This window comes from Cupressus sempervirens, chromosome 8, assembly GCF_028749045.1.
Source record: "Cupressus sempervirens isolate cs-2001-9-10 chromosome 8, ASM2874904v1, whole genome shotgun sequence".
Classification (NCBI taxonomy): domain Eukaryota; kingdom Viridiplantae; phylum Streptophyta; class Pinopsida; order Cupressales; family Cupressaceae; genus Cupressus; species Cupressus sempervirens.
This window is the reverse complement of record NC_143125.1, coordinates 645,372,283-645,380,045: the sequence shown is the minus strand read 5'-3', so window position 1 is coordinate 645,380,045 and position 7,763 is coordinate 645,372,283.

Sequence of the window (7,763 nt, the reverse complement as noted above, 5' to 3'; positions counted from 1 at the left end):
AAATGCCCAATGAGCTGACTATGTGATCTCATCATAAGTACCAAATTTGTATTCTACTTTTTTCTTTTCTAAATTCAATAATAAATAAATATAACCAGCTATTCTATCATCATTTAATTCATAACTCAAGGGATCAATAAATGTTTCTCAAGGTTCTACTACTTGAATATAGGTATAATCTATATGAACCATAATACAAATGTCTTCAATAAATCTTTCCACAATTGTAGGTGCAATTCTAAATCTCTATTTCATTCCATTTTGAAATGTTCTCATTATCAAGTTACCACTATCCAATATCTTATCTACAGGATGCCTTTTGCATACTTTTGTAATCCTCTCCATTGTACATCTATCACTACTCACTTTGCTTGTGATTCATAAGTAAGAAAATATTTTAAGTACATGAAAGAATATGTGATTGATCAATGATAGGAACCTAAATACACCATTCTTTGTCCTCTTGATCTTTTCTAGGTTTTCTAAAAGTTGTATTTTTAGAATTTCACTAAGATTCACTTGTTCTTTCTCTATACATATCTTATATGTTGCATATAGGAATCCCACTAAAATTTCATCAATCTTTGAGCTCATACAAACAAAATAGGCAATAATTCTACTTAAAAATCTTATATCATCTTGCTTGATGGTGTTGATCACCATAGCCTTTCCATTATACACTACTTTAGTATAACTCTCAACCTTCTTTTTGACCATTTTCTCACTTATAGGTAAAATACCTTGTTTACTAAGACTAATTACTTCATGAATAAGGTTCGTACAAATATCAATTACATTATCTTGTATCCATAATTTACCATCATGAATCCTACTCAATATGATTTGTGTCCACTCATCTATTTCTAATTCATGATAGAAGTGATATTTGAATGGGTCTAGGTCCTTGAGATGTTCAAATCTGACCTTCATAGTCATGTTGTGATTGAAAACCAATTCCATATCCTTGTTTATGAATTCATACCAATAGATTCAAACTTACTATTCAAGTAACTTCCTACATCTTCAAGATATATTACATTGTTTGGAGTGATAGACAACACTGACTTAGGGTTTCCTTTAGTAGGTTTTATGGAAACAACATTTACCTTAGGTCTATCCTCATTTTCAACATTGTGCACTACTAACATAGCCATGAGTTTATCAATTATGAACTTTTACCAAACAAATTTGTAGAAAAAATAATAAAATACCTCTTTGCAAAAAAAGAGTTTGCTTTAAAATTGCTTTAACAAATTTCTTTTGAGTGCTCTTCACTTTAGATGTATTCGCAATGAAGTGAAAATCAATTCTATACTCCATATATTCCATCAACTTGAACTTGCACTAATTGCACACTTTACAAACATGAAAAAACTATCAATTACATTTTGTAATCAAATAAATGTTCAAGATCATCTGGGTAAAAGCACAAAGCTATGTCACCTTTTAGGCTGACTTATTAGAATGACGAAATTTGAGTATTTATATCTAAAAATAAAAAATTTTCAAACATATGATCTAGATAAATTCATTGTAGCTAAGTTATATATGGTCTTACACTTTTCCAATTAGAAATGCCAATTAAATGCATGTTTTATACTAGTTTGTATCCAATTACTAAAGAAATCAAATTATTTTAGAAGAGTAGCATTTCAATAACTCTTACTATTTTTTATGATATTATTTTAATAACATTTAAACACCTTATGGGTGGAGATGTCTTTATTTCTCTCTCAAAATAAGAACACCTTTTGCATGGGAGATTTTAACTCCCTCCATACCCTTCGAAGAAAATTGGAGGTATCATAGATTTTAATGAAAGTTTGAAGGATCTAGTTGATTTTATAAATAATAATGATTTAATGGATATGGAGATGCAAGGAGTAAAGTTCACATGGTTGAATAATAGGAAGGGTGTTGACATTATTCAAGTCAAATTGGATAGACTTTTGGTCCCAGTAGGATGTGAAGGATTAACTTACTCCTCTCTTACAAGACCATCTAGTATAGTCTAATACCATGTCCCTATCCTTTTTATCTTGAAGGAAGATTCCCTAGGGGGCCCAAGTCCTTTTAGAGATTAAATAATGTGGTAATCCCATCTTGACTTCTGCTCTAGGGTGGTTGAGTGGTGGGGGATCAAGATTGAAGGGACAACAATGTATAGACTATCTGTTAAGTTGGAGAATGTAAAATGTTTTGCCCTGGAAGAAAAATATTTTGGTGATATCTTCAAGACTAAGGTAGAGGTGGAAGGGAAGTTAATCAAGCTCTAGAAAGAAATGGGGGAGGGCATATCCATGGATAACATTATCTAGGAGGAGGATAAATATAGAAAAGTGTGGAAGGAAATGATGATAAGGGAGGAGACTTACTAGAAGCAGTGAACCAGGGTGTTATGGCTCAAAGTGGGTAATAGGAATACAATTTTTTTTCATAAATATGCCTCAATTCATAAATGAAGAAACATAATTGATAACATCAAAGATGACAATAATGTGAAGTTATTTAATCCTGAAGAGATAGGGAACTAGGTGATGGCTTGCTTTAGAAACTCTTACTTGGAAGAGTGAAGAGACTTTAAAGCTCAGAGAATAGCCAATGGCTGATTGATTCTATGCCCATAGTGATTTTGGCTGAAGATAACAAGGAGTTAGTGTAAATGGTGACTGAGGAGGAAGTCTATAGAGCAGTGTTTTCTAGGAAAGCTTATAAATTTCCAGGACTAGATGGTTTCCCACTGGCATTCTTTCAACACTTCTAGGAGGTTATCAAGTTGGAACTCCTTTGGGCAGCCCATACTTTTTTAGAACTGGGAAGCTTCTTAAATTGCTTACTAAAACTTGCATTGTATTGATTCCCAAGGTAAAAGACCCAAAGGTCCTTTTTGACTTCAGGCAGATCAGTCTATGTAACACTACTTACAAGATTTTCTCTAAAATTTTGGTCAATAGGTTGAAGCCATTGCTGCATAAGTTCATAGGGAAAACCCATAGCAGGTTTTTCCTAGGGTGACAAATCCTAGATGCTACTATAACAATGCATGAAGTCTTGCACTCTATGGAGAAAAAGGGTAATCTTGGTATGGCCTTGAAACCTAACATTACTAAAGCTTATGATAGGATTATTTGGAATTTCTTGTATAAAGTTATGGAAAGGATAGGCCTTAGTTAGAAGGTTATTAGATTGGTGAAGTACATGGTGGAAACTGTCAGCTATTCTATGATGGTTAATGGGTCATCTTGTGGAAATTTTGGAAGGGAGAGAGGACTTAGGTAGGGTGATCCTATCTCTCACTACCTTTTATTATGGTTGTTGAAGTCCTAGGAAGAGAATTCATGAGAAAGTTGGGGGGGAGGGAGAATTAAAGGCATTACACCTACTTCCACACTACCTCTGGAAGTGATTCAATAGTTTGTGGATGACACCTTTCTTTCTAGGCACTCCTTGGTGGGTGAAGCCAGAGCTTGGAAGTTACTATTGGAGATATATGCAATGAATGCAGGTCAAAAGATCAATTTTGATAAAAGAAAGGTGTTATTATTTAATACCCCCTAAACCTATAGCAAAGTATTATTAATATTTTAGACTGCAACATTGCTAAGTTACCAGATACTAATTTGGGTCTCCCATTAACCATGAAAGATGCGAGTAACAACTTTTGGAATGGGATTCTAGAAAGAATGGAGAAAAAGCTTATTGGATGGAAAAGTAAAACCTTGAGCAGTGCGTGCAAGCTGCAACTATTGATTTCCTCCCTCCAAGGATTACCAATGTACTTCCTATCCTTATTTAAATTTACTCAATGTATGGCTAATAAACTAGAGAAAATTCAATGTAACTTGCTTTGGTTTGGAGGGAGCGAGAAGATTAGAATAAGTTTGGTCAAATTGGAAATGGTTTGTAAACCAAAGTAGAAAGGAGGTTTGGTAGTAAGGAAGATAACTAATTTGAAGAATGTGCTTCTCACTAAGATGGGGTGGAGCCTGATGAAGGGACAATCTAATTGGTGTAATATTATGAAAGCTAAGTATCTTGGAAATCTATTGTTCTCTAACTATGAGGCCTTGCCTCGACCCATCGTAGCATAGTTGATACATTATTATTTTGATACTCATGACTCGATATGTCAAGACACTATTAGATACACTTAACATATTAAATTATTTCATGTTGTGTGATGTTTTACTTTCAAATATTTGATTTTGTCATTTAAAATTTATGAACATATATATATATATAAATATACTGATGAAGTGAGTGAATGTAGAATTAAAACTTTGATAATGCAATTTTAATGATTGAGAATATAAGTAGAATGAGATAAAAAATTGATTATTTAAAAAATGAATGTTTTGATTTATGTAATTTTCCTCATACATTATATACATATATGCATGTGATTTTCTTGAACTAATGATGTGTGCAATGAGTGTGCATGATATTTTAGCTAAGAAAACTAACAGAGAAACAAAACTAAATCCTATGTACCATTTGTGGAAACCCCATTTCTCATATTTAATTTGTATCATGAGATGTATGAATGTATATTTCTATAATCATTAAATGTCAATGTTTCATAACAGTGTTTTTATAGTGTCGCTTGACACTCGTGAATTGTATATGCATTCCAGCATGATAGTTAGGGTTAACCGAGTAACATAAAGATCTAACTCAGCCTAGGTTAGTGACCCTATTGCTAATTAGTTTATAATCAAGATTAATTACCCCTAATCAAGATTAGTGTTTAATTTGCATTTTCAAGGTTGTTAGATAGTCCTAAAATTTCTTAGCTTTTGATAGGTCCCTAATTAATCCTAAAGGCCTAAAAACATGAAATCTAAGTACCCAAGGGGTATGGGTATAGGTTGGGAGCATTTTCCACTACCCTAGCCCCTTTTGTTCACTTTTATGGTCACTCAACAATCCAATTTTTACTTTATTGCGAAAATTGATAGTTTTCATCATGAGTTGGGTGACCTTAACTCCACCTTGAGGTTAGCCTTAGGTCTAGTTGTGTTAGAAACCTCTAGAACTTTTGGGCAAGTGGGGGAGTTATTGCTTTTAGAGGTGGTTGAGTTTATGATCTTATTTAGAGGCAATTTTGAGAAGGTTTGGGTGTTCACCCAACCTCTTTTTTAGAATTGAAAGAGAAGGAGAGGAAAGCAAGCTCATCTCAAACTTGTTCATTTTCCATAACCTAATTTTTGAAGGTAGGAATACTTTACCTCATTTTTTTCATGTTGTGTTTCATGTTTTAGTTTTATTGTATATGTATGTATGTATGCATATGTGTTGAGTGTGTTGTGAGGGATGAAAAAATAGTTTTCTTAGATGTCTTTCCTTTGTGTTTTGTTTTGAATTTTTGAAGGGATTGTATGAGTGTATTAGCATTACTCACCCTCGGATAGGATAGAAGTGGTCATGTATGGGAGAAGGTGTTTAGTTGGACTCCAACAGTGTAGAGTCTCTTCTGAATATGAGAAGAGGGAGATAGGGTAGGGTGTTATGGGCCCCTACTCATTAGCACAAACCATGTATGAGTTTTGGAATGTAAGAATGGAAGAACGAAAGTTCTTGAGTTATAGCCCCGATAGGGAACCTATTTTGGTGTTGTGTTTGACATCTCATGTTGGAAAAATCCACCTTGACCCTAGTTTCAGGTTTAGTGTCGAACCTGTTGTGAAAACCCAATATGGGAGTGAATGTCTGGTTTTGTCTTTATGTTATAATTGGTTGTCTCCTAGTCAATTTTTGTTCTCTTCGTGATCACCATGATATTTTAAAATTTTTTGAAATGGATTCCTTGTTAAGGTTCAAGAGGGAAATTCAACTTGCTATTGAAATTCTATTATTTTGAGTAGATTACTCCTCTAGATTGAAATACTATGTAAAGTATATTTTAAACTCATTGTTGAAGTGGCAACGATGTCGAGTTTTCTTACTGGTTCTTTCCTGGAGGAGCCTTTGAATCAAGTAGTTTTATGGAAAAACAAAGATTGATTGAGTAATATTCTTGCATTTAAGTTCTTATTGTAATTTAGTTATATATATATGTTATGTTGAAAAATAGATAAAATAATGTTATACAATTATGCAAATCTTAAGTTCAACATGTTAGGGAAAAATGGTTATGGTTGGAATTTCAATTCAAATTCATGCTTATAAGGAGATCAAATAAATGTTATATTGATGTTGAAATGGATTATGCAACACCTTGGTTAAACTAAGAGTTTGGTGATTTAAAAAATTAATTGATTTGAAAATCTATACTTAGCAAAAATAGGGACTTGGAAAAAATTACACTCCCTAGAGCAAAAATGCTCACTGTTTTTTGTATGGGAGAAAGATTAAATTATTCTCTTGGAACAAAGCATCTTAAAAAGATTCTCTAAAATATCTATCTTGCATCATAAGTGTTCAAATTAAAGACAAGAAGAAAAGAATAAATTTAAAAAAACATATATATAAATATCTAAATTAAAAAAAATCCTATCCTAAAACTATCTAAGTTAAATTCACCAACTTTGCTTTACACCATTACTTCCCCCATCTTCTCTAGGTGGAAACCTCTTGAATTGGCTTGCATTAATGTTATTTTTGAATTTAAATTAGGAGAGCCCTGACTTGTCAGTGGTACCTATGTATTGCAAGTGGGGCAGGTTGAGATAGTGCAAGTGTCATTAGTATTAAAGTTTCAAGACTCTTGCTTGGTGATTACCTTTTTACCCCCATCCATTTATTTAGCCTAGCCTACCTTTCATCTTGTCTTGGTTAGCATGTAAATCTCGGGAACGTGCTCCATGTTTGGGTCAGTTTGTTGCCACATGGGTGAGAGATGAATGTGGGGCATTTCTTTTTGTTTAAAGGTTTTAAGGAAAAATTTACCTCTTTCCCTCCACCCATGCGAACTATTTAGCAAGGTATGTGCTTGGGGCCCGCAATCAACAACCATTCTCCACTTGGTCAGCGCTTGGAGCCATGTGCCTAGGTTGGGAGATGTGAGCAAGGAGGTGGGTTTAGGTAGAATTCATTTTAGTTTAGGTTTTTTTATTGAATTAAAGTTGTTTTCACTTTAGTTTAGGTTAGTTTATTTAATTAAAGTTGTTTTCAATTTAGTTTAGGTTTGATTATTATATGATTAATACTTAATCAGTGTTAGTTAAATTTTTAAGTTATAATTTTGTTTATGTTAGTAACTTTTCAATCTAGGGTATATAAATATTATTTAGATTTAGTAATTTAAATTTTGTATGTTTTAATTTTTTATTACTAAGTTTTGTTTTGAATAAAGTTTTTAGTTTAGTTAGTTAAGTTCATGTTTAAAGAAATTTAATTTTCCATTTTTATTTTTTTAATAACTAATTAGTATCTTTTCTAAATGTCAACAATTATATTTGTTTGTTTTTAAATTGTAGAAGTATTATTTTAATTTATTAAAGTATCTTTTTGGATAGTAAAAGTCCTTGAGTTGGAAATTGTTAGTTTGTAGAAAGTGCTCAATTAGTAGATAATGTTAATATGTTTTATTTTGATGGACTATGGAATTTAATGAGATTGTTGTTTAGAATAAAGTTTAAATTTGTCATGTTGTTTAAAATAAAGGTTAGTAGTTAATGAAAGGATTATAAATTTATCCTAATTATTATCAATATAGTACGAGATGAAACATACTATGTTATAATGATTAAATTCATCTTTATTTATATTGTTATTTAAATAATTTTAAATCTATTGTTTTAAAATTAATATAAAACAAAACA